The 27,596-nt window shown below is 42.5% G+C and overlaps 1 protein-coding gene across 4 annotated transcripts in view; it reads left to right on the forward strand.

The window, feature by feature from the left end:
- The window catches only part of LOC126469872 (SCY1-like protein 2), a 192,540-nt gene that overhangs the window by 148,269 nt on the left and 16,675 nt on the right, over window positions 1–27,596 (forward strand). The gene's annotated exons all lie outside the window — the stretch shown is intronic.

Below are 27,596 nucleotides of genomic sequence, written 5' to 3' on the forward strand. Positions count from 1 at the left end.
AGTATGGTAGCTGAATGAAGATAGGTGATCAGATGTTTGCAAGAGTGTTACTCTGTTGTGTACATAATTACAGTGAAATTTAGATTAATCACGAAATAAGATGTTGGTAAACTAAAATAAGAAGGCCCTTCATTAAAACTGTTTCATGGAAATGACAGTTAATGATTCAGAGAAATGAATGGCAGGAATTTTCTATTGTTGACTCTAGTAATGTAGTAATCCTCCAGATAATACTGGGAAATTAGACAGATCATTTTGGGGAAAAGGGTTTTCTGTACAATATAACAGGTTGTAACTTAGAGACTGGTAAGATCTTAAGTAACATTTTGCAGGATTGTACTTTGGCTAGTTTTCAGTTGAGGCAAACTGCTGACATATGACACAGTGTAAAACTGTTTCTTAATGACATAAGTAATACATATTTCTTCAAAGTCACTTGTGCTACAGTTAAATGCCTTACTGTATCAGCACAGTGTTGAATCTAAAAGAGGAATGTGAAGGCTCAAATCCTGTATCAAGCTGTTACTGTGTTATCCTCCCATGGGATACCAGCGTAGGAAGACAGGTGACCAGGAGTAGCAGAACAACGATCTTCATAAGGGCAAATGATTAATCTGTACCAGTAGTCTGTAAATCTATCTTTAGTTTACTTGAGTCAGTCATGAAATGCAATAAAAAATCAGAGTCCAAGGTCCACAGCAAAATACAGAAACACAATACAAACAGTCTGCATGGCAGGACACGGTGTAATCTCTTTCCCAGACCAAGACCAACTGAGCTGAACTTTAGCTTCATGGTCTTGCATGGCCATTTTTGGCGCTCAAAGAATTCTTGCGATGTGTTGCCAACTAACGTCGGGCATGGCCTCCAATTGTCTTGATTGCAACAGCACTATGGTTACTAGCCCAGTCTTTTTTGTATTTGCAATGGATTCTTCAACCTGCACTACAGGATGGAGACATTGAATGGGTGAAGTGGACATTATATACTGAAAATGGTCACTCATCCTCCTTCATAAATATATGGAAGGCATTCTACAATGAACCACGTTGTTGACTGAAGAGCAATTCAAAGATGACACCTCTTGAACAGTGTAGGCAGACATCTCTCCAGAAACACGCAAGGTCAGTAATTCATCTTGTAGGAAATGAAAAGTAAAAAAAAAAAAAAAAAAAAAAAAAAAAAAAAAAAAAAAAGGCTTGTCAGCAATGATTTTCCAGTGGCCATGAAGGACTATGTACGTGAAGAAAACAAGGTTTTAATATATTCAGTGAACTAGAAAGATTAAATTATGTTAAGTCCTGAAAAGTGACACTGAATTGCTGAAACTGTGCTGTTTTTATCAAACAAGAAAGTAAACATCTGAAATGTCCCAAATAGTGTATAAGTGTTAGCTGAAGAAAGAAAAAAATGGGTTTTCACAAAATAAAAATTAAAAGTGTGGAGTGTTACAAACAAAGGTAGCCATAAACATCAGTGTAGTAATTCTATTACTCTTTCTTCAAACAGCGCTGTAGCAGTTACTAAAGTAGAATTGCATGTCGATACTGAATGAAAGAATAAATGTAAATGTAGGTGGAAGTGGGTAACATACAATGGAAGCAAAAATATGTAAATGGATGAGAGTGACTTATAATTAAGATCAAAAATGGGCATCACAGTAGTTAAACTTAACAAAAAAAAGACAATTACTTCTTACTGGTTGATTTTATGATTAAATAATTCCCAAATCCAAGAATTGGTGTTTGTCCAGGAATTCTTAAGTGAATAAATGTCTCAGCATGGAAATACAAAATTGTGTTCACATGCACGAGGATCATCCAATTCAAGGGTTGGCCCCCAAATGTTTTGTGTTATGGACATCTGTCAAATTCTTAGCCACCCACCGAAGACACATTTTTTGTACCCGCGATGCTCTGTCATTGATTTTGTAGGATTGATCATGAAATTTGTGGAAAAGATTCATGTGTTGTGCTTAAAGTGAAGATATTATCTTCAGTTTTTGCCTTTTCGTCATCCGTAATAACTGATTGCTTTCAACCCTGACCTTACCCTTGCACACTCTTTCTTCCTTGATCAAACATAATGCACAATTTCCTCAATGAAGACTTGTACATTGCGGTGTCACATTAAACATTCTTTATGTGCCTATAAAGTTCAATAAGCCAAACATTTGGTGTATTCAGAAAATGAATGAGATTAAGCACTTTCTATTTGGCGGAATTTTCAATGTGTGCTGCCATTTTGAAAGGTTATAGTACAAAAAAGCGTGACCACTCAGCAAAAAATCTTGGCTCACACTGAGATATGGGAAGGAGTTAATCAGCACACTTGTGATTGCAGTGGTTGGGGGATTGGTGTCCGACATGGTGTGCGAACATTGTTTACTTTCTGGACGACCCTCAGGAGGTGTAATTTAGCAATGAGACTAAATATCTAATTTAATCTGCTAGAAACCTGCACAGAAATTCTGGGCTTTTAATTAGAGGCATAATAGGTCATGAGTAAGTGAGAAGTGCTTGTAGAGAAAAAAACTGCAGTATTAAGGAACATTGTAATAGGCTAGGAGCAGCATTCATGTATCCATATGAGATTTAAAATGATGAATATCTGAGAAATAATCATACGTTTTAAACAGGTTAGGCCCCAAATGCTTAACTATATGGTCACTGATACTGTTTCACACTAACATAACAAAAGCCACGATATAGCGATATGCAAATACACAGATGGTGGTAGTATTGCGTACACAAGGTATAAAAGGGCAGTACATTGGCATTGTATTCAGGTGATACTGTGAAAAGGCACCTCATGTGATTATGGCCACACGACTGGAAATAACAGACTTTGAACACCGAATGGTAACTGGAGCTAGAAGCACGGGACATTCAGTTTTGAAGTTTGTTAGGGAATTCAATATTCAGAGATCCAGAGTGCGCCAAGAATACCAAATTTTAGGCATTACCTCAAACCAAGGACATGCAGTGGTAGACGGCCTTCACCTAACGACTGAGAGCAGTGGCGTTTGTGTTGTGTTCTGCCTTCTCGTCGAATAGGGGGTGCCTAGGAAACCTGCTTTCTCGGATTGCTAGACAACAATTCAAGCAAATGGTATTAATGGATTTTTATTACAGTAAGATGAATGACAATACTTACCTTTGGGAATTTACAATGGTGTGTCAAAATCAAATAGCGACCAACAAATAGGAAGTCTCTTCAGTATATGCAACTCCTAATACAAGTGAAATTATACTGTTCCTAAGTCACTGCTTTAGATCTCATAGGACTGCTAGTCTTCAACTCGGTTGGTGATTTTTCTTTTGTGGGGCGCTCAACTGCGCGATCATCAGCGCCTGATGATGAGGTCAACATAAACACCCACTCCCCAGGCACAGAAAATCCCCAATCCGGCCAGGAGTCTAACTCGGAACCCCATGATCCAGAGGTAGCAACATTAGCCACTAGACCACAAGCTGTGGATTTCAACTCAGGTGAGGCTCTTCACCTGGAGGCCGCTGCTGTCTCGATGTCGTCCTAGAAAGTATGTCAGTCAGTGTACTATTTGGCTGACGTCGTCTTGCAGCCCTCTCTGCTCTAATGTACATGACCAATGTGCCTGCACTTGACGTTATGCTGAAACAGTTTGCATAGAGATATCAGTGCTAACAAACGAACAACACTGTGTGAAATAACCACAGAAATCAATGTTTGACATATGATGAATGTATCTGTTAGGGCAGTGTGGCACAATTAGTCGTTAATGGACTATGGCAACAGACGACTGCCATATGTGTATCATCTGGGTCCAGATCCAGTAAGGTCATGGGTGATGACTGGAGAACTGGGAATACCAGATGAACACAACCTGCAGTGTTGTCCTGCAAGCAGACGCTATGTCTTTTGTTGTTTTCTCCTTGGGGTGGGAAAGATAGTTTGCCCCATATAGCACAAATGGAGCTGGTTCTGGTGCTGGCGAAGGATGCCTTGAAGCATAGCCACCAGGACCAGCTAGTGAGTGACCGTACATGGACATGCTGCCTCATCCCCAGCCAGATGTATGTCCGATTGTGTGTGCGTGGGCAGGGGATGCCCAACTTAAAAGATGTGGCTGCTTTTCCTTGTACTGATTGCAGCTGCAACACATCTAACAGAGAACAATGAGGACATCCATGCGAGAGTTGCGATCGTGCGTTGGTGGATAAAATGGAATACAGACTACAGAATTGGTAGGTGTAAATGTCACTAGTTTCTCTATGTTTTAAACATTCACACAAAATTTTCAGCTGTGCCCTCAGAGGTAGGGTGAAATGGATGTGAGCTAATACGTTTGATTCCATTCCGGGTGCAAAAGTGTTGAGGTCGTCTATCCGTGGTATCCTCTGTCTTGATCTGTTGCATTTTGACGTCGTGTGGGAAATGAGAATATGCGTCTATTAAAATCAACCACATGATTCCATGGAATGGACCCACAAAATCTGCATGCAACTGATCACATGGTTGTAATTCCACCAGATGTATTGGTGGATCAATCTATATAATTATGCATAAGTCTGACAAGTTTTCTCTGTGTGGTGCAGAAGGATAAATACCATGTCACATGTCTAAACAGCCATAGCAGGTTTGAGATGCCACAGTCTCAGTTGTTGCACCCAGTCGATGTTTACAGTAAGCTCTCTGTTGTACTTTGTGATGACCACCCGGTACTACATGGTTTTCTCCTGGACTGTGATCTGAACATTGTTTTTATCTTCCGTTGATAGTTGGATAGCACACAGACTTGGTATCCTACAGCAACATCCACATGTATCACACATCACAACGTAGATTACCCACTTCAAAACAGAACTAAATCACTTAACACAATTTACTCTATACAAATTTTTGTTTTTTATGAGAAGCAAAAATTAGGCCAACAGGTTAGCACCTCAAGTGTGTAATATAATGTAAGAAGTATCTTATTTCTGCGTGCAGCAAAAACTTAGCACTCACTTAACTGTAGTATCTGTTAATTAACATAACCACAACAGAATGTAACTGTACTGTACACATACTCTATGTAAACAAACAACTAGTGTGAAATTTTCTAAATTAAATGACTTAAGTGTCTTCAAAGAAATATGAACTTCACTCATTATTAACACAGTCAGTTTAAATTGTTAGAAAGAAAAACAGCACAATTAAATGGGATTCTCTAAGCTAACTGTGCCAAAACGTAAACAAATATAAGACTATAACCTGACCTTACAATCTTTTTACATTTTCTGGACTAATATGTAAGGGAAAGTGATACCTGTAATAGTAATTTGTGCAAAATTAACTGTTATTACAATCTAAATAACTTATCTTTACGAGAGCCCAAAATCTCAGTTGTATTGCCCTACACAGGGCTGCCAATGTCGTATCCACGATAAAAAATGTCGACAAGATCAGTCAGAGGTCAAATAAATTAGGATCATTGCTTATGATTGCTGTGGAATAATCTTTACAGACATGAGTTCCATTTGGACAAAGCGTCGCTGCAGTGACTGCAGTTAACAACTGAACAAAACAATAGCACTAAAGCTGACTTTACTTGCTCAAGAGTAGACTGCTCATTCTTCACTACAAAGCTAGCCTGCACATTGTCTATATCGTAAATGAGAAGCTGTATGAATGTGGTTGGAAAGTGTTACCTTCAAGCGCACAACAGTCCCAGCAGGAGTCAAGTAGGCTGTCCTATCCTCAAAGTTAAAACAACCTCTGCAAGAATGCCATTTGTCAGCTGAATATAGATAACTAGCGAAGCATTCCACAAATATGTATTTGGAATCTTCTATTTACCCCCCCCCCCCCCCTCTCTCTCTCTCTCTCTCTCTCTCTCTCTCTCTCTCTCTCTCTCTCTCTCTCTCTCTCTCCCCCCCCCCCCCCCATGCACACACACTTCTCCCCTCCACCCCCTTTCTCTGTGTCCATCTCCTTCACCCCTCCCCTTCTCTCTGTCCATCTTCTCCATCTCCTCTCTCTGCCCCTCTCCTTGTCCACCTTTTCGTGCCCTCCCCTCCCCCTCCCCCATGCTCTTCCCCCCTCTCTTGGTCCATCTCTCTTCTCTTTCTCTGTCCATTCCCCCCCCCCCCCCCCCCCATTAATTCCCATGCTGCACCAGCATACTTAAATGTAATTGCTTCTTCTTCTCCTCCTTCATTTATTACCGTTTGAGCTTCCACTAAAATAATTTAAGTGAGTTTGCTGCTTCACTAACCATTCCATCCCAGCTCAGTGCTCAAACATCATAAACTCTCTATTTAGTTCTTACAACAACCAAAATTGCTCTTCACAGCTTTACTCTTTGTACTTACTGCACCATCAGTAAACACCTCAAACACCAGAAGACATGGTGTTGCCTCTCCTTGTTCCAACCATTTCATATATAACTTTCTGGATAATGTGTTAACAGGACTCCCTGAATCTAGTAAAATATCAAGCTCTATGTCAAAACTCTTGCCCTCTATAATGGAGTACAAAGTTTCTCAGGCTGTCTTCCATCTTCCCACATTAAGTCATCCACTAATCCACCCATCCATTCCATTTTACATATTATCAACATTAGTGGTTTAGCTTTTACAATTTTCAACCAGACCTCATTAGGAACTGAAATCTGTTTTCCTCGTGTCACCTTTGTTATGGCATGCGATACTCATTGTTTACCTCTGGCTCCATGTGAGCCAGTTACTTCACCACTGCCCTCCTGCACCCAACATAATGGCAGACAAACCACCACTGCTGCCTCTATAGCCATTTTAACTTCCTCAGAAACCATGACCACATGATTGTCACCAGTTCACCAGTTGTTTTGCCTGTCTTCGTTCTTTCACTCTTCCACATCCATTTGTTGTCCTTCATGTCATTCAGATTCTATGACTTGCAATATTTATTCTGACATATCTAGCTGCCCTAGCTTCTTCATCATCCTTTCAGATAAGTGTGAGTTACTCATGTGCTGGCACTGTCAGTTTACAAATCATTAATAACCTCATCATTTCTGTACTGTTTGGCTCACAGAAGTACAAGTTCTGTTCATATAGTTCATGTAAAAATTTCTTCAGGCACCTGACACATTTGAGCCTGTATCTTCTTTTTTAATATGAGCTATTCCGATTGTAGTTTTGTTTCTTTTCTGACCAGTACTGGTTTAAGAATTCTCTGTGGAAATTTACATACATTTTACACTTCAGACCAATCTTCATTCCCTACAATCGTGCACCTCCTTCCATATATGACTGTCAGGCGGAAGCAGCCAGCCAAGACACAAGCAGCTGCAACAAGGAGGTGACCAATTTTGTAACTTTTACGAGTTCCTAACCGGGACTGGATTGTATAGTCTCATCTTTGTGCTTTGGTAGTTTAGTTCCTTGAGTTTGAGCATGTTAATTTAATATTTGATAGACACTGTTGTTGTGTTTTCATTTGTGGTGGGAAGTAAACCAATTTTGTGACATATTAAAAGTTCCTAATCAGGAGAAAATTATTTAGTCTCACCTGAGTGCTTTATTAGTTCACTTTTTGAATCTATGCGTATTCATCTAATTTACTAGACACATGTAATTTGTTTAACTGTGTAGTGTAGTTTGCCACTGTCTTTAGTATGGACATGGACTGTGATTGCTGTGTGCGGATGCGAGATGAGTTGGTGACACTTCAGTCTCAGCCCCAGGTTGTGATGGCTTCAGTTACACTGCTTGAAGCTGCAGTGGATGGGCATCACTGTTGTGGGCCGGCCGTGGGGATCCAATGGATGCCCAGCATGTTTGAGTCCGCTGATCAGTAAGCACTGGTGACCAGCCCAGTTACTCCTTGTTCTGAAATTTACCCTTTACCCTTGGTCAAGTGGGGGGTCACCTCGGAGCATGACAGCTGGTGAAAGACTTCAGAGGGGGGCCACACAAAGGCCTCCCTGGTTAGTCTGACAAACAGGTTTTAGCTGCTGTTTGTGGCTGACACTGTCCCTTAACAAGATGCAGTTGCTTGTCCTGTTTCAGAGGAAACCTTTTCAGCCTGCAACATCCAGACAGTCACAGAGGATGGGGTTATTGGTAGTTGTGAGCTCCAGTGTTGGGTACATTATGGGGCCCATTCGGGACATGGCTGCCGAGGAGGGGCAGAAAGCCAGTGTACAATCAGTGTGCATACCTGGTAGAGTCATTACAAATGTGGAATGGGTCCTTCTGGATGCCATGAAGAGCACGGGGTGCAGCCAACTGCAGGTGGTGGCTCATGTCAGGTACCAATGATGTGTCTCGCTTTGAATTGGAAGAGATTCTCTCTGGTTTCGAATGGCTAACAGAAGTGGTAAAGGCTGCCAGTCTTGCTTGCGAAATGAAAGCAGAGCTCACCATTTGCAACAGTCAAAAGGATCAATTTGAGGACCTCTGGCACAGAGCCAAGTGGAGGGTCTGATTCAGAGACTTTGATCCTTCTGCGACCATGTAGGCTGCAGATTCCTGGATTTGCACCATAGGGAGGTTGGGTTTCGGGTTCCGCGAATAGATCAGGATTACACTGCTTGCAGGAGGCGGCTACACAGGTTGCAGGGCCTGTGTGGCATTCATTGACTGGGCAATTTTTTAGGTTAGAGGCTCTTGGGGAAACACAAAATGGGCTTCAGTGTCGAAGGGTGCAGGTTTCACACAGGAAGAATTTAGATTCAGAAACCATTGGTATAACAGTTGTAAATTGTTGTAGCTGTGTCAGAAAAGTACCAGAGCTCCAAAATAACTGTTTAAATACAGAGGTACACATAAAACATCTTCTGAAATTGTGCTAAATGCATTCTCTGAAAATTATTTTGAGCAATTAGTTTATCAGCCCACGCGAATAGTAAACAGTTGTGAAAACACACTTGACCTCATAGCAACAAATAATCGTGAGCTAATAACGAGCATCAAAATGGATACAGGGATTAGTGAACACAGGTTGGTAGTACCGAGACTGAATATTGTAACCCCCAAATCCTCCAAAAATAAACGAAAAATATACCTGTTCAATACAGCAGATAAAAATTCACTCACCGCCTTTGAAGAGAGAGAATTTCCACTTCTTCGAAATTTGCAATGTAAGTTTAGACCGGATGTGGCTTGAATTCAAAGAAAGAGTATAGAGAGCCAGTAAGAGATTTATACCAAATAAATTAACAAACAAAAGAGCTAATCACCTTGGTATGCAAAATGGGTCAGAACACTGTTGCAGAAACAACAGAAAAAGGATGTTAAATTTAAACAAATGCAAAATCTCCAGGATTGGCGGTCTTTTACAAAACCTTGAAATTTAGTGAACACTTCAATGTGAGATACTTATAACAGTTTCTACAACGAAATTTTGTCTCAAAATCTGGCAGTAAAAATCCAAAGAAACTCTGATGGTATGTGAAGTATGCTAGCGGCAAGACGCAATCAATGCCTTCTCTGTGATATAGCAATGGAAGTACTATCGACGACAGTGCTGCCAAAGCAGAGTTACTAAACACAGCCTTCTGAAATACCGCCACCAAGGAAGACAGTAAATATTCCAGAATTTGAATTCTGAACAGCTGCCAACATGAGTAACTTAGAAGTAGATATCATCGGAGTAATGATGCAGCTCAAATCATATAATAAAAGCAAGTCTTCCAGTCTGAACTGCGTACCAATTTGGTTCCTTCCAGACTATGCTGATGCAATAACCTCATACTCAACAATTGTATACAACCGCTTGCTCGACAAAAGATCTGTGCACAAAGACTGGTAAGTTGCACAGGTTGTGATGGACCCCCTCCCCCCCCCCCCCCCCCCCCCCCTCCCCAGTGTCGATGTACTGCATTGCTACACTGGCTGAAAAATGGGTTGTGGAAGTACAACACTGACTACTTTAAATGATATAGCCAACAGGAGCACATTTGTGTTTCACAGTACTTATCAAAAATGGTTCAAATGGCTCTGAGCACTATGGGACTCAACTGCTGTGGTCATAAGTCCCCTAGAACTTAGAACTACATAAACCTAACTAACCTAAGGACAGCACACAACACCCAGCCATCACGAGGCAGAGAAAATCCCTGACCCCGCCGGGAATCGAACCCGGGAACCCGGGCGTGGGAAGCGAGAACGCTACCGCACGACCACGAGATGCGGGCTGTACTTATCTTTCACTGTTCACGCCCCCTGTGGGTCCGGGGGTAAGAATAGGCCTGAGGTATTCTTGCGTGTCGTAAGAGGTGACTACAAGGAGTCTCTCATGTTTCGGCCTTTATGTGATGGTCCACTGTAGAATCCTCCATTCTTCAAAATTTTCACGAATAGCGAGCCAGTTGGGGAAGGGTGCTTTACATGGTGCATTGTGTCCATTGTGCCTTGAGATCTGTAGCCCACTTTCTTGTCGTCTCATTGCAGTCCCGCTCATTCTCCATCTTGTTGGCAAGGACACCTTCCTGGGTGCATTTTCCACTACGCACTATGCAGTGTTGCTTTCTGCGCTGATGATGACCATAGACTTGTTTGCGCCTGATATCCAGCCCGGTAGCCAGTCTGTTGTGGTGGGGCTGCAATGTGCCCTATCGGTTGTAGCCCCTTGACAACACAGGGATCGGTCTGCTGATGCCTGTGCCGTTAACTCCCCACATATGCCAAAGAGTAGATGCCTGTCATCATGGGATATCAGGACTCCCAGATATGGCCATCCTGCCATGTGGCCTTTGCTGCAGATGGGTGGCGCCCGTGGGGAGACCCCCTGGTTCGAATGGGTGGCATCAGGGCGGGTGACGCGCGATGAAGCGTATCACGTCATCACTTGCTGGTGATCAAACACCAGCAGTCTCTAAGCATTCTAAGTCACAGTACAATGCAAGGAAGTATGACCCTAAATCATTCCCATCCCTGGCAGTGAACCTTATTCACCCCAGTACCTCGTATGTATGAGAACTTTTGGGGACTCCTTTGTCTCAGTGAAGCCACAGTTTTTTTGTAGAGCATTTAGAGGATGAATTTGGGGAGGTGGAGGGCATTGTCCAAAATGCCCTCTGGGTCAGCTTCCTCTGCCCAGTCACGGGCTTTACTCACTTGTACCAAGTTGGGGGATGTTTCTGTTACCATCACACCACACAAGAGCTTATATATGGTCCAAGGTATTATAATCCACAGCGACCTTCTTTTGCAATCTGACGATGAGCTGCTCACCAATTTAGAGCAGCGAGGTGTTCATTTCGTGCGGCCCGTCCATTGGGTTCCAAGAGATAATCATGTTGCCACTGGTGTCTTCATCTTGGCCTTCGAGGGTGACACCTTACCCGAGAAGGTCAAGGTGATGGTCTACTGCCGTGATGTCAAGCCATATATTCCTCCCCAAATTTGGTGCTTTAAGTGCTGGAAGTTCGGCCATATGTCTTCCCGCTGTACTTCCAGCATCACATGTCGAGATTGTGGACGTCCATCACATTCCAATATTCCATGTTCCCCACCTCCCATCTGTGTCAACTGCAGTAAGCATCATTCACCGTGCTCGGCAGACTGCAGAATTCTAAAAAAGGGAGGAAAATCATGGCATACAAGACCTTGGACTGACTGACCTACAGTGAGGCTAAGAGAAAACATGAGTGCCTACATCCTGTGGCTATGACCACCTTGTTTGCCGCCGCTACAAGAACAGTTGTAGCCCCCATCAGTTGTGCGAATTCCAGTCGGATCTCAGAGCCATAAGGCTACACCTGTCCCCTTGATGGTGGGGGGCAATTGCCCCCCCCACCCCTCCCCCTGTTGCTCCCACACAACCTACCTTGGGAGCACTGCCCCCCCCCCCCCTCCCTCAACCCCTGGGGACACCAGTCCCCACTTCCCAGTCGGAGAAGAGTAAGTCTTCTTTGGCTCCTCTCACGAGGAAGGGATCCCTTGGGTCACTCGCTAGTGGGAAAGATGATGCCAACCAGCAGCTGAAGTGCCCAAAAGCAGGTGGTCGTAGGGCTTCTCAATCCTCCTCAGTCCTCGAGACTGAATCCTTGAAGTCCTCCCAGCGAGAGAAACCTGAGGAGCAGTGAGAAAAGTCAAAAAAGAAGACCACTAAGACCAAGGAAATTGCGGTGGCACCCACACCACAGCTACCTACAAGTACTGCGTCTGGGGATGAGGTGGAGATTTTGGCGTCCGCTGAGGACCCAGATCTTGCCGGACCCTCAGACACAAAGGATATAGACTGCTCCGGCAATAAGTCGGTGGCAGCAGGTGACCCTGAGGCGTAAACTACCTCATTGAAGGTTCCGTGCATTCCCAGTCTCATGATGTCATCCTCCAGTGGAATTGCAGCGGCTTTTTCCACCACCTAGCTGAGCTATAGCAACTGTTAAGCTTTATACCTGCTATTTGCATTGCCCTCCATGAAACCTGGTTCCCGGCAATGCGGACCCCTGCCCTCCATGGCTATAAGGGATATTACAGGAACCGTAGCGACCTATAATAGAGTGTCAGGTGGAGTTTGTGTTTGTCATAAACTCAGTCTGTAGTGCAACTGTGTCCCCGAAGCTGTGGCTGTCAGAATAAGGATGACACAGGAAATAACTGTCTGCAATGTGTATCTTACTCCATATGGTGCAGCACCCCTGAATGTATTAGCTGCACTGATTGATCAATTCGCTAAACCTTTCCAATTTTTGGGAGACTTTGACACCCATAACCCCTTGTGGGGTGGCACCATGATTACTGGCTGAGGCAGAGGTGTCGAAAATTTTCTGTCATAGTTCGACCCGACCTCTGCCTCTTAAATACTGGGGCTGTCACACATTTCAGAGTGCTTATGATAGATACTCGGCCATGATTATCAATTTGCAGCCCACAACTTCTCCCATCTATCCACTGGAGAGCACATGACGACCTGTTTGGTAGTGACCACTTCCCCATCTTCCTGTCGCTGCTCCGCCGTCAGGTCCACGGAAACTTGCTCAGATGAGCTTTAAACAAGGCACACTGGAAAACTTTCACCTCTGCGGTCACCGTTGACTCTTCCCTACACGATAACATCAATGTGATGGTTGACCAGGTGACTACAACAGTCATGAATGCAGGAGAAAACACGATCCCTTACTCTTTAGGGTGCATCCGGTGAACGGCAGTCACCTGAAGTCGCTGAGGCAAGTAAGGAGCATCGGCGAGCTCTACAGCAGCATAAATGGTACCCTTCCCTGGAGCACCTCATAGCCTTTAAGCTACTCCATGCCTGCGTTCGCCAGCTTATCAAAACACGGAAGCAGGAGTGTTGGGAGAGATACATCTCGACCATAGGATGCCATACATCACCTTCCCAAGTCTGGACGAAGATCAGACGTTTTTTTGGGTACCAGACCCCAACAGGTGTCCCTGGTATTAACATCAATAGCTTGTTGTCTACCGATGCAAACGTGATTGCTGAGCACTTTGCTGAGGACTGTGCTCTAGCCTCTGCGTCGGAGAACTACGCCCATCCTTTCGCACCCTCAAACGGCGGATGAAAAGGAAAGTCCTCTTGTTTGCTACACGTCACAGTAAGCCCTATAACGCCCCATTTACAGAGTGGGAGCTCCTCAGTGTCCTTCCACATTGCCCTGACACAGCTCCTGGGCCAGATCGAATCCATGGTCAGGTGATTAAACATATCTCATCCGACTAAAAGCAACATCTCCTCATCTTCAACCGGATCTGGTGCGATTTCGTCTTTCCATCGCAGTGGCGGGACAACATCATCATTCCGGTGCTTAAAACCAGTAAAAACCCACGTGTTGTGCATAGCTATCAGCCTATCAGCCTCACCAACATTCTTTGTAAGCTGCTGGAACATATGGTGCGCCGACAGTGGGGTTGGATCCTGGAGTCACGTGGCCTACTGGCTCCATGTCAGGGCGGCTTTTGGCCAGGCTCGCTGTACCATTGGTAATTTCGTGTCCCTCAAGTTTGGCATCCGAACAGCCTTTTCCAGACGCCAACACCTGGTTGCTGTCTTTTTTGATTTATGAAAAGCATATGGCACCACCTGGCAACGACATACCCTTGCCACATTATACGAGTGGGGTCTCCGAGGCCCGCTCCAGATTTTTATCCAAAATTTCCTGTCGCTCCGTACTTTCCACGTCCAAGTTGGTGCCTCCCATAGTTCGCCCCAGATCCAGGAGAATGGGGTCCCGCAGGGCTCTGTATTGAGTGTATCTCTATTTTTAGTGACCATTAATGGTCTAGCAGCAGCTGTAGGGTCGTCCGTCTCACTGTCTCTGTATACAGACGACTTCTGCATTTCGTACTGCTCCAACAGTACTGGTGTCGCTGTGCGGCGCCTACAGGGAGCTATCCACAAGGTAGAGTCATGGGCTCCAGCCCACAGTTTCCAGTTTTCAGCCGCAAAGTCGTTTGTTATGCGCTTCTGTTGGCATCGTACCATTCATCCGGAATCAGAACTTTACCTTAATGATGATCCACTCACTGTAATGGAGACATATCGATTCTTAGGACTGGTTTTCAATGCCTGATTGACTTGGCTTCCTCACCTCCATCAGCTTAAGCAGAAGTGCTGTCAGCACCTCAATGCCCTATGCTGCCTGAGCAACACCAACTGGGGTGCAGATCGCCCTACACTACTGCAACTCTACAGTGCCCTTGTTCAATCCCACAGTGACTATGGGAGTATGGTTTATGGTTCGGCGGCACCCTCAGTGTTGTGTTTACTTGACCCAGTGCACCACTGCAGCGTTCGCCTGGCGACAGGAACTTTTAGGATGAGTCTGGTGACCAGCATCCTGGTGGAGGCCGGAGTCCCTCCATTGCAGGTTAGGCATGCACACTTGCTCTCCAGTTACGTTGCACATGTTCGTAGTTCTCCTGCACATCCGATTTACTGTCTACTTTTCCTGCCTACGGCGGTTCATCTCCCGCATCGCTGGCCCGGGTCAGGGCTTACAATTGCAGTTGCTGTGCAATCCCTTCTCTCCGAACTGGAGTCCTTGCTTTTACCACCTATACTTGAGGTTCATTCACGAACACCTCTGTGGTGTACGCCTAGGCCGCAGCTCCACCTGGACCTTTCATATGGCCCAAAGCACTCGGCTAACTCTGCGACTCTCCGCTGTCACTTATACTGGTTTACACTGATGGCTGATGGTCACATTGGCTTTGCCTATGTTCATGGAGGACATATAGAACAACAGTCCTTGCCAGATAGCTGCGTTGTTGTCACTGCAGAGCTGGTGGCCGTATCTCGTGCTCTTGAGCACATCCGCTCATGCCCAGCCGAGTCATTTCTCCTGTGTACTGACCCCTTGAGCAGCCTACAAGCTATCGACCAGTGCTACCCTTGTCATCCTTTGGTAGTGATCATCCAGGAGTCCATCTATGCCCTGGAACAGTACAGTCATTTAGTGGTGTTTGTCTGGAACCCAGGTCACAGCAGAATCCCAGGCAGTGAACTTGCTGACTGGTTGGCCAAACAGGCTACATGGAAACTGCTTATGGAGATCGGCTTCTCTGCAACTGACCTGTGTTCAGTATTACGCTGCAAGGTTTTGCGGCTTTCGGAGACGGAATAGCATAATATCAGTACGCACAATAAGCTGCGTGCCATTAAGGAAACTACGAATGTGTGGAAGACCTCCTTGCGCGCCTCTCGCAGGGGCTCTGTGGTTCTCTGTTGGCTCCGCATTGGCCATATGCGGCTGACAAGTGGTTACCTCCTCTGTTGCGAGAACCCATTTCTGTGTTGCTGTGCCTCACAAATGACAGTCGTCCATCTCCTGCTGGACTGCACACTTTCTGCCGCTCTGCGGCAGACTTTTAATTTTCCAGCACCCTACCTTTGGTGTTGGGCGACAATGTCTCAACAGCAGCTTTAGTTTTACATTTTATTCTTGAGGGTGAGTTCTGTCATTTGCTCTAAGTTTTAGAACATGTCCTTTGTCCCTGTGTGTCCTCCACCCTAGTGCGTTCAGGGTGGGGGTTTTAATGTGGTGCAGAGTGGTTGGCTTTTCCTTTTTATCCTCATGGTCAGCCAGCCATGGTAACCTGCTTTCTTGTTTTAACCTCTTCTATCTGTTTGTTGTGTCTTTGTGGTTTTATTGTCCCCTTTTGTTCATTTAAGTGTTTGTTGCCCTTCAGTCGTTGTTGGGGTTTTTCCTTTAATTCTGTTTTGTGTTGTCTCATGGTCTTATTCTCACCCCTGTGCCATTGTTTCCTTTGGAACAAGGGACTGATAACCTCGTAGTTTGGTCCCTTCCCTCTCTTTTAAACCAACCAACCAATCACTGTTCACAATCCCCCAATAATACACAGTTATATGGTCAGTGCACTAGTGTTCAATTTTTTATAAGCCTCATTAATAGTTTCCAGGCGAAAATCCACATACTGCTACAATAGTTCACTGTTGAATATATCTGAGCAGTAAAAACATAACCACAAAGTTCACAGTTCTTGAAGAATAGAAAGGTACGTATGGATCAGACACTGTCATTGTTTTAACACACGGACTAATTGTGTAACACTTATTTCACAGCTAAGTTGAAGCATTGTTGTCATTCTAACAAACACAGGTTTCTCATCTGAAACTCTGCTGTGGACTGATTGTCTAGGGACCAAAAATTTGGCCCTTATATACCCTTACAACAACAGGTGCTGAGACTATACATTGTTTGAAGTTTGTAAATTAAACTTTGCAATTAAAACTTAACTCATTAAAATAACTGAATACGTCGAAAAATGCAGTCTTTTTAACAGTTTCTTCTACTATAAGGGTAAGACAAATTATTTGTTTAAATCATGAAATTAACATATATAGTGACACAAACAATACTTCTGACAAAACTATTAATTACTTTGGAAGGCTTTGCTAACATGTTTTCGAATAGAACCAAATAGATCCTTTAAGAGTACTATTAGCTGTTCCACCAAATATTTAGAATTAGTACAGAATTTATATTTGTTTATACGTCAACAATAGAATGTAAATTACAAAACAATTACTGATTTCACCCTATAACGAAAGTATTAACTAGGAATAATCTAAATAAATTAGAAAATCAATTACATACATAAAACTAAGCACAAAATTAGATCTTGTGTTATTTTCTTTAAAACTGAGGGCCAATCTTGTTCTTTCATGAAAATGCAGATTACACTCACATATGTTGATGGTAATTAGTTAAAAGTGAAAAAACAAATTTAAGGAGGCAGATAACACAACAAGAGGGAAGTAAAAATATCTGAGCTTGCTTCATCACAAGGTCACACCGGTATTCAAGTAAGATAACAGAAGTAATCCACTAAATTACAGGTCTATATCATAAATGTCTATATGCAGCAGGATTTTGGAACATATATTGAAACGAATATTATACATTACGTGAAAGAGAATGCTATATTGACACACACAGTCAACATGGATTTAGAAAACACTGTTCTTGTGAAAGAGAACTAACTCTTTACTTGCATGAAGTGTTAAACACATGAAGTGTTGAGTGCTATTGACAACAGATTTCGTATTGATTACATATTTATAGATTTCCAGAAGACTTTTGAGACTGTACCACACAAGTGGCTTGTAGTGAAATTGTGTGTTTATGGAATATTGTCTCAGTTATCCGACTGGAATCAGGATTTCCTGTCAGAGAGGTCAGAGTTCATAGTAACTGATGGAAAGTATTCGAGCAAAACAGAAATTATTTCTGGTGTTCCCCAAGATAGTGTTATGGGCCCTCTGTTGCTACTTTCCTATATAATTACATTTGGAGACAGTGTGAGAAGCCATCATTTAGAAAACTCATCAGAAGATCAAAATGAATTGCAAAATGATTTAGAAAAGATATCTGTATGGAGCAAAAATTGGCAGTGACCCTAAATAATAAAAAGTGTGAAGTCGTCCACATGAGTGCTAAAAGGAATCTGGAAACTTCCTGGGAATTAAAACTTAAATTGGAAAGAACACACAGAAAATGTTGTGGGGAAGGCAAACCAAAGACTTGTGTTTTATTGGCAGAACAGTTAGAAAATTTAACAGATCTGCTAGAGAGACTGTCTACACTATGCTTTTCCGTCATCTTCTGGAGTACTGCTGCGTGGTCTGGAATCCTTACCACATAGGATTAATGGAGTACATCGAGAAAGTTCAAAGAAGAGCATCACATTTTGTATTATTGTGGAATAGGGGAGTGTGGGTTACTGGCATGATACAGGATTTGGGGCAGACATCATTTAAACAAAGATGTTTTTTGCTGTGGCAGAAACTTTGCACAAAATTTTTGTCACCAACTTTCTCCTCCGAATGTGAAACTATTTTGTCGACACTGACCTACATAGGGAGAAACGATCATGATGATAAAGTAAGGGAAATCGGAGTTCGCATGGAAAGATATAGGAGTTCATTTTTTCTGCATGCCTTTCAAGATTGGAATAATAGAGAATTATTGTGAAGGTGGTTCAGTGAATCCTCTGCCGGGCACTTGTGTGTGATTTCCAGAGTATCTGTGTAGATGCACATGTAGACAAAGTTTGTCCTCCAGTGATCAACCCACACATCAGGCATTATGTCTTTAATCTGGGCAAGGAAGTATTGCTAGATACCATCTTCTGTCCAGGCTAAATTTTATGAAATTTGCTAAATTAATGAGTACTTCTTCACCCTCTATTCCTGCTAGGTGGTTTCCAGCTTCATCACCATCATGTAACAGTCATCATGCTTTGCTGTGTGGTTGCTGTCCGATTTCTTGTCTCTCTGTTTCCTTTTCAACTAATACAGCATTTGCATATTGCGTGCAGGTCTACTGTTCGGAATCAAGTTGCAAAACGTCATCATTAAATTTCCTCTATGTGTTTAGCATTGGAATAGGTCTTGCCACTTATGTCTGTTTCCATAATTATTATCTGTGCTCTGAGCTCCGTAAATTCTATTCCATCGTTGCATTTGCTCATTTAGACTTTTCCTCATTTCTCATATATCCTTTTTGCATTCATTGTGTACTTCATTGTTCTCGTCCTTTAACTCTTCATTTAAGTGATCTATCTTCTCATTTTGTTTTCAGAATTTTTTGTTAAACTATCAAATCCCTACAGTGAGGTTTTCACAGATTTTGTTAACTACTTCTGTGAGTATATCCTGAGTTTCCCTACTTCATTTAATACCTTCTCTACTCTGTCTGATGTCATCCATAAGTTTTTCCTGGGCTTTGTTTGTTACTTTTCAAGAGCTGCTTCATCATAAACGGTCCAGTCACTTTAATGTGACCACCTGTTTTCTGTGTCAGTGTGCAGTAATCACTCGGACAGCAAGTTTCAGCTGTAGCAGTGGAGGGTATATAAAGTGTGTCATGGGGACACAGAAGACAATGCAGTCATCATAGTCATGGAGAAATGGAGCGATTTGTGTGGCACCTAAATGGGTATTGTACCTGAGTTTTGCATTTCTCACAGGCTGTCTAACGCAGTTGCTTGTAAGTGAGATGATTGTCAGAGGTCAAGTGCCGTTCATATATTCTGAGTGCTGCATATCTGACACTTATAAATTGTGTGAGGTGATCTGTAAGCCACGGTGCAGGCTTTTTCAAGACTTCCACAGTTTTTGTAGATGTGTGTTTACTGTATAAATTATTGAGTGTCTCGGTGAAATTAGATACTTCTAATTTATGTCAAAGTTATTTCCTACCAGTACCTGCCAAGAAATATCATGACTATAAGCTCAGACGTATTAAAGCGCTTAACATTTCATAAAGGGCACCACTTGGGGTTTTCTCTTCGGACAGTGCAACAAGTAGCTCATGGCTATTACGTCATGTGCAGACAAGCCAGGTGCAGAGATCTTCAAATAGAGGTATGAATGTGTGCTATATGATGAGTAGGCCCTAGTGCAAGCAGTTGAGCAGGGAAGTATACATGTGAATTATGACACAGAATGACTGTTGTTGAGAAAATTTACATTCGTATCTCCGGCTACAATGGTGTGTTCATACAAAGATATAAGACCAAAGATAGTGGATTCAAAGCTAGAGAGCTGTCCAACTTTGGATGGATTGTAGATTACACAGATAAGACACTTTTGCTGACTGGTTTAACTTCAGTGAAGATGTATTAAAGCTCTTTGCCCTCATTTTTAGACATGAGCTTGGCCTTGGGGAGTAAGTTTATGCATATATATGATGCTACACTGCTGCCTCCTCTGTAGTATCTGTCATGTCTGAGGAAAACATAGCCATTGAGACCTACAGAGCTGGAAGGGATACTCAGGTTCAGCCACATCTCCGACAGGAAAGCTGAGGCCCTGAAATAATTAGAGGAACTCAGTCAAATGGGCTGCTAAGGACTGCATGTATGCATGAGCAGGCTATAGTGTACAGCTGTCACGAATAGTTCCCCTATAAGCCTACAGGTAGCGAGAACAGCTGCTCTGGAGACAGGCATGGCCAGCTCCTAGCAGTATTTGAAGGGCATGAGGAGGAGAGGTACACAGAGTAAAACACACAGGTAGCAGCAGGCTGGAGCAAGTGGCAAGGCTCAAGGTCAGGTATGCCTGTCGAACACAGAGCACAGGTATCAAAGGTGTGCAAGTTTTGGATGTATATATATATATATCGGATGCAACACAGCAACAAAATCAACAGTGTATAATGTAAAAGGAAACAGTTGGAACAAAAAGAAAAACGGTTAAGCTAACATTATGTTACTAATGAATAAATAATAACTTCACAGTAAAATAATAATCCCTGTGAGAATAGTGAAGTAATTGTGAGATTAAAACTAGGTTAGTATTGGAAGTATGAAAACAGAACTGTGAATTTGTAACTGGCAGTAAAAGGCACCCTAAAAAAAGATAATGACAGGAAACTGTTTCAAGAAAAGTAATGCAAAACATAAAATGTTTCTTTACCAAAAGAGTTCATTTTGGACTTACTCAGTTTCTTTCTAAGTTCTGTGTTGTTGCTCACATAATTTTTTTTTTTGTATAGCTGTCTTTGCAATTATCCTGTCATCCAACATCCACATATTCTTCAACCCAAACAGAGATTGCACTGTTCAGTATTTTCATCCTTTCAGATGCCAGACCCTTTCATATAGTCACTCCTGAATTCACAGTTGGAATTACTATATGTTTTTGGGTTTCAGCAAATGAAATATAGGTACAGAAAAAATATATTATTTTCATTGTTTCCTTAAGCCTGGTTTACACAAGCAACTGTTGAGCCTATAAACTGACAACTTTTGTGGTGTGCCTGTAACTTGCTAGCTGTAAATTATATGCCAAGTGTATTGTGGGTAGGTTGGTGATTTTTGATGCTCAATTGATTATGCTAGATGGAAAGTTATTAAATACTGAGTGTGCTCGTGACTTTGCATGTGCAGAAATGGTCCACAGTGGTGCAGTTTGCTAAGCATGAAGGTTGACCAGTTATCACTGAACGCGATTATGTTATAGTTATGGATTTTGTTCTTTTGTGTCTTCTTACCCTTTATTTTACTGTTTACTTTATTTTCATGACATGCTGCATATGTTACAAGAGGATCTGATATTTTTCCTACAAGTACTTTCCCACAAGATCAGTCAAATTTCTGAAAGCAAAAATATTATTCAAGTTGTTTTACAGTACCTGAATAAAGAAAGAAAACTTACCTTGTGCTTAAATACGAATTTAAATAGAAGGGGACAGTCAAATGAAAGTAAGACTGAGGGGAAAAAATGTAAGTAGGCTGTTTATTACTTCAAAAGTAATCACCATAACAGTTAAGGTGGTTACTCTTGAAATAATAAATAGTATACTTATTTTTTTCTCCACTTATCTCATGTTCATTTGATTGCCTGTATGGAAAAAAAATTTAATGATGATTGCTTCAGCTGTGAAAGTCGCCTGTATTGAAGCACAAAAATAGTTGTTGATGTTATTTAGCACATAGAAGAAGACAGAAAGAATGAAGTAGTAGCAGCAGCAGCTGCTTTATTCATGTGTAGATCTCTTTTTACAAGGATATATGACATTTCAAAGTATTTACAAATTTAGATCCATTTAAAATAAGCTAATTTGTATACACATATATTTACAGACTTCTGGTTAGAGGCAATCATTAGATTTACTTCTGGTATACAATACTTTTTTTTTTACAAATAACATATTAAATAATGTAATGCCACATTGTTCAGTCATATCTCACTATCAGTCACTGCACACACACTATGCACACACTGTTTCATAACACTTCACTCCCCTCACACACACACACACACACACACACACACACACACACACACACACACACACACGCACTGGTGGTCTCTGGGCCATTATCTTTACTGCGAACTTCCCATTTGCTATCCTGAAAAACTGTGTCAGCATCCCTCCACTATGAGTGAGATGTTGAGCTCAGAAAGAGGAAGAGCCGTTAGTATTGTGCTATGCATATCTTGGGGGTGGTAAGTATTTCTCGAAAGGAAAAAAACAAAGTGAAGGTTTTATGTGGAATGTTGGATATTTTATAATCATTATTATTATTTATTTGTATAACATTTTTTATGAAACCCCTACTCTGTTTTATCTGAGTAATCCTTCAATGTATAAAATGTATTGCATAACAGGTATGTTTTAGCTCCCTTTTTAAATAAGTGTATTTTGGCAATTTCTTTAATCTCTTTTGGTAATTTATTGTACGGTTTTATTTCTTGGCAGAAAATGAGGTTTTGAGTTTTATGTGTATTTTTTCCTTGGTAAATGTGTTAAGTCTATCTCTGTACAATGAACTCAACTAGCATTTTTGGTTATTATTCTTATGGCTCTTTTCTGGAGTTTGAAAATTTGTTCATATTTTGTGCATTTGTTCCCCAAAAAAAGAATTCCATAGCTAAGAATTGAGTGTACATATGAATAATACGTAACTAAAAGACACTGCATGTTACACACTGATTAAAGGATTCTAAGGGAATAACATGCTGATGACATTCTGTTTGCAAGTCCCTTTGTGTGTTCACACCACTTCAACTGAGAATCAATATTCATCCTAGAAACTTTGCATTTGTTACACAGTCTATAGAGGTGCCATCTACATTTAATTTAACATTGTCATTTTTCCTCTTCAAACTGAAATTCATGGCATTAGTTTTCTTTGTGTTCAATGTCACTTTATTACTTATTGACCAATCATAAACTTCCTTGAGAGTTCCATTTGCTTTCTCGGCAAGTTCTCTTGTTTTCTCAGTGACTGTAATTTTGCTGTCATCAACGAAGAGGATTTTTTTCACCAAGCGTAACACTACTGGGAAAGTCATTGATGTATATTAGGAACAGTATTGGTCCTAATATGCTACCTTGCGGAACCCCTATATTAATGTACACTCCTGGAAATGGAAAAAAGAACACATTGACACCGGTGTGTCAGACCCACCATACTTGCTCCGGACACTGCGAGAGGGCTGTACAAGCAATGATCACACGCACGGCACAGCGGACACACCAGGAACCGCGGTGTTGGCCGTCGAATGGCGCTAGCTGCGCAGCATTTGTGCACCGCCGCCGTCAGTGTCAGCCAGTTTGCCGTGGCATACGGAGCTCCATCGCAGTCTTTAACACTGGTAGCATGCCGCGACAGCGTGGACGTGAACCGTATGTGCAGTTGACGGACTTTGAGCGAGGGCGTATAGTGGGCATGCGGGAGGCCGGGTGGACGTACCGCCGAATTGCTCAACACGTGGGGCGTGAGGTCTCCACAGTACATCGATGTTGTCGCCAGTGGTCGGCGGAAGGTGCACGTGCCCGTCGACCTGGGACCGGACCGCAGCGACGCACGGATGCACGCCAAGACCGTAGGATCCTACGCAGTGCCGTAGGGGACCGCACCGCCACTTCCCAGCAAATTAGGGACACTGTTGCTCCTGGGGTATCGGCGAGGACCATTCGCAACCGTCTCCATGAAGCTGGGCTACGGTCCCGCACACCGTTAGGCCGTCTTCCGCTCATGCCCCAACATCGTGCAGCCCATCTCCGGTGGTGTCGCGACAGGTGTGAATGGAGGGACGAATGGAGACGTGTCGTCTTCAGTGATGAGAGTCGCTTCTGCCTTGGTGCCAATGATGGTCGTATGCGTGTTTGGCGCCGTGCAGGTGAGCGCCACAATCAGGACTGCATACGACCGAGGCACACAGGGCCAACACCCGGCATCATGGTGTGGGGAGCGATCTCCTACACTGGCCGTACACCACTGGTGATCGTCGAGGGGACACTGAATAGTGCACGGTACATCCAAACCGTCATCGAACCCATCGTTCTACCATTCCTAGACCGGCAAGGGAACTTGCTGTTCCAACAGGACAATGCACGTCTGCATGTATCCCGTGCCACCCAACGTGCTCTAGAAGGTGTAAGTCAACTAACCTGGCCAGCAAGATCTCCGGATCTGTCCCCCATTGAGCATGTTTGGGACTGGATGAAGCGTCGTGTCACGCGGGCTGCACGTCCAGCACGAACGCTGGTCCAACTGAGGCGCCAGGTGGAAATGGCATGGCAAGCCGTTCCACAGGACTACATCCAGCATCTCTACGATCGTCTCCATGGGAGAATAGCAGCCTGCATTGCTGCGAAAGGTGGATATATACTGTACTAGTGCAGACATTGTGCATGCTCTGTTGCCTGTGTCTATGTGCCTGTGGTTCTGTCAGTGTGATAATGTGATGTATCTGACCCCAGGAATGTGTCAATAAAGTTTCACCTTCCTGGGACAATGAATTCACGGTGTTCTTATTTCAATTTCCAGGAGTGTATTTTGGTTCTGATAGGTGTTTTACTGAATGTTTAGATCTATTTGAAGTATGTGTTACCTCTACTCTTTGTACCCTATCTGTTACGTATGATCAAAACCAGTCGTTAGCTACCCCTCTTATTCTTAATGCTTCCAATTTATTAAATAGAATCTTATGGTCGACTGTATCAAATGCCTTAGAAATATCTGAAAATATGCCTGTGACACACTCATCTTGATAAGAGCTTCAAGTTCAACTTTTGTGAATTCTAGGGCTGACTCCATATTTTTGCCACTTCAGAAACCAAACTGTGATTCGCTTAAAAGACTGTATTTATTCAGGTAATTCATTAATCTGTCTTTCATAATTGCTTCTATTATTTTTGAGAATGCTGACTGCAGGGAAATGGGCCGGTAATTTTCTATGTCTTCTGCATTACCTTTCTTAAGCAAAGGTAAAACTCTTGCCTATTTTAACTGTCCTGGAAATGTCCCTGATGTGAAAGATTCATTTATTATATTTGTTAAGGTGCCTTCTATAATCTCTATGCATTGTTTCAGTACACACATTGGTACTTCATTTAAGCCTACTGACATTTTATTTTTTAGTTGTTGAACAGTTTTACTGACTTCATTCTCTGTGGTTGGACGTAACAGCATTGTATTTAGTGCAGTATTATTTACAGCTGTTATATTTGTTTGGTGGAATTTTTGCCGCAAATTCTCAGCAGTACTTGAAAAATGCTCATTTACATATTTTGCTAAGTGCTGTGTATCATTTATTACTTCATCCCCCTGTCTTAGCAGCATGTTATTCTGCATTCGTTTGCCTCTCCCAGTTTCCTTTTTTATAACATCCCAGGCTGCTTTGCTTTTAGTCCCTGCATTATATATTGTTTTGCCATTAAATGACTTTTTGCAGCAATCAGCACCATCCTATAGATCTTTTTGTATCTATGATAGAAGTTTAAGAAGTCTGGGTCATTGGGAATCTTTTTCATGGAACTGAGGTGTTTGGGAGGACTTGTTAATACCTGCTGTTAGCCATCTGTTTTTGTCAGATGTTGATACAGACATGCATACTTTTGGAAATGTCTTTTCAAAGTTCAATTTAAAAAATGTGGAGAATTCAGAGAATTTCATATTCACATTGGTTTCCTTATACACTTCATCCCAGCTTTGTGTTGGGTTTTTTGTGATAGATGTCGTTTGTAGGCTCGTAGTTTAGGGAATGATTCGATGCTTGACTTTTTTTTACTGTTGTTATTTGACAGAGATGGTCTGATAGTCAGAGATCTTTTACAGCTACATCACATTTTTCCATATCAATATTTGTGGCCACATGGTCAATTACTGATGAACTTGTTGTGGTAACCCTTGTTGCACTATTGACCAATAGGGACATGCCAAAACTTTGAAGGATGTTTATGAAGGTGCTACTGGATTCATTTATTATGTTAGTGTTGATGTTAATATCCCCACACAGAATTATGTAGACCTTTGTACTTGAGACTTTATCGAGAACTTCTGTTAACTTATTGAAAAAAGTGTCCACACTACCCCTGGGAGATCTATACATACAAAAAATGATTAATTTCTTAGTTATATCAAGCCCCGTTAATTCAATAGCTGATATTTCAAAGTGTTTCTCTTCACTGACAGTACTGAGGTCATGTCTTGATTTGAACTGTGTTCCTTTTCTGATATAAATGCATGATCCTCCACCCCTTGAAGTTGTTCTGCAGTAAGAATTTGCCTTTTCATACAATGATAGTACTACATGTTGGATTTGTGTATCTCTACACCAGTGCTCAGTAATACAAACTACTGTGCAGTTCAAAGATTGGAGCTCAACTTCTAATAGTTGTATTTTATAATTTATTGATGGCATGTTTTGATGGAGGATTGTTAAGTCTGTGAAATGCTCCATGTTACTCTTTCCAACGGTTTGTTTTTCTTTGTGACATCTGGTATATGTGACATTTGAGGTGTTAAAATCTGTCTTATGAGTGATTGTTTCAGTATTTTTTAAAGTGCTGGAAATACTCTTTAGGCAGGGAAACCTGTTGTCTAGATTTATCCTAAAAAAGACCTACTTTTCCTACTTATGACAACAGGTATTTGACCATGTGTGGCCCGATATCCACCCCCTATAGTTTCATGAATCGGCTGTACCAATCTTCCCTTCCCAGTCCTGTTTCGGTGTAGGCCGTGCCTAGTGAAACCCCATCTGTTGATAGTCCCGAATGGCACCAGAGAAACATGAGCAAAGTCGGCTGTCCTCAGAGCCACCCCCAACCCCACATTGATTCACCTCACAGCTCCATCAAGGTGTGGTCAATCACGACGCCGGAACAGCTCAACAAAGTGTACGTTGGTGCCATGAGTCAGGGAAGCTATCTTGTCCAGGTCACCACCAATGTCATATGCCCCATCCCTGTCCAAACTGTTTGCCGCCCCACCCACTATCACTACATGGTCCTTTTTTGTAAAGTCCTTACGTAAAGACCCTAGGTCCTCTATCACATGACTTAGCCCTGCATTTGGCTTGAAGATACTGGTGGCCTGGTACGCTGCCCCTAAACGTTCCTGTGACTGAGGGCCTACACCTCGCCCATGGCTACTACCTAGCAGCAGCACTTTTTTCTTCCTAACACTTTGTACGTTACTAGGCTTCTTGGCCTCAGTTGAAGTGTGCTGCACTTTTCCTGCTCCTCGTTCTACCTGAGGCTCTTCTCCACGTAACTCTGGCAGTGGTAGATACCTGCTCCTGGTGTTGATGATAAAACTGTCAGATTGTGTTCTCTTTCTTCCTATCCTCCTACCAGCTGCCAGTTCCCAACCACCCTCCTCCTCCCTATCTCCCTTGATCCTTATGAGTTCCTT

This window comes from Schistocerca serialis, chromosome 3 (genome assembly GCF_023864345.2).
Source record: "Schistocerca serialis cubense isolate TAMUIC-IGC-003099 chromosome 3, iqSchSeri2.2, whole genome shotgun sequence".
Taxonomy (NCBI): domain Eukaryota; kingdom Metazoa; phylum Arthropoda; class Insecta; order Orthoptera; family Acrididae; genus Schistocerca; species Schistocerca serialis.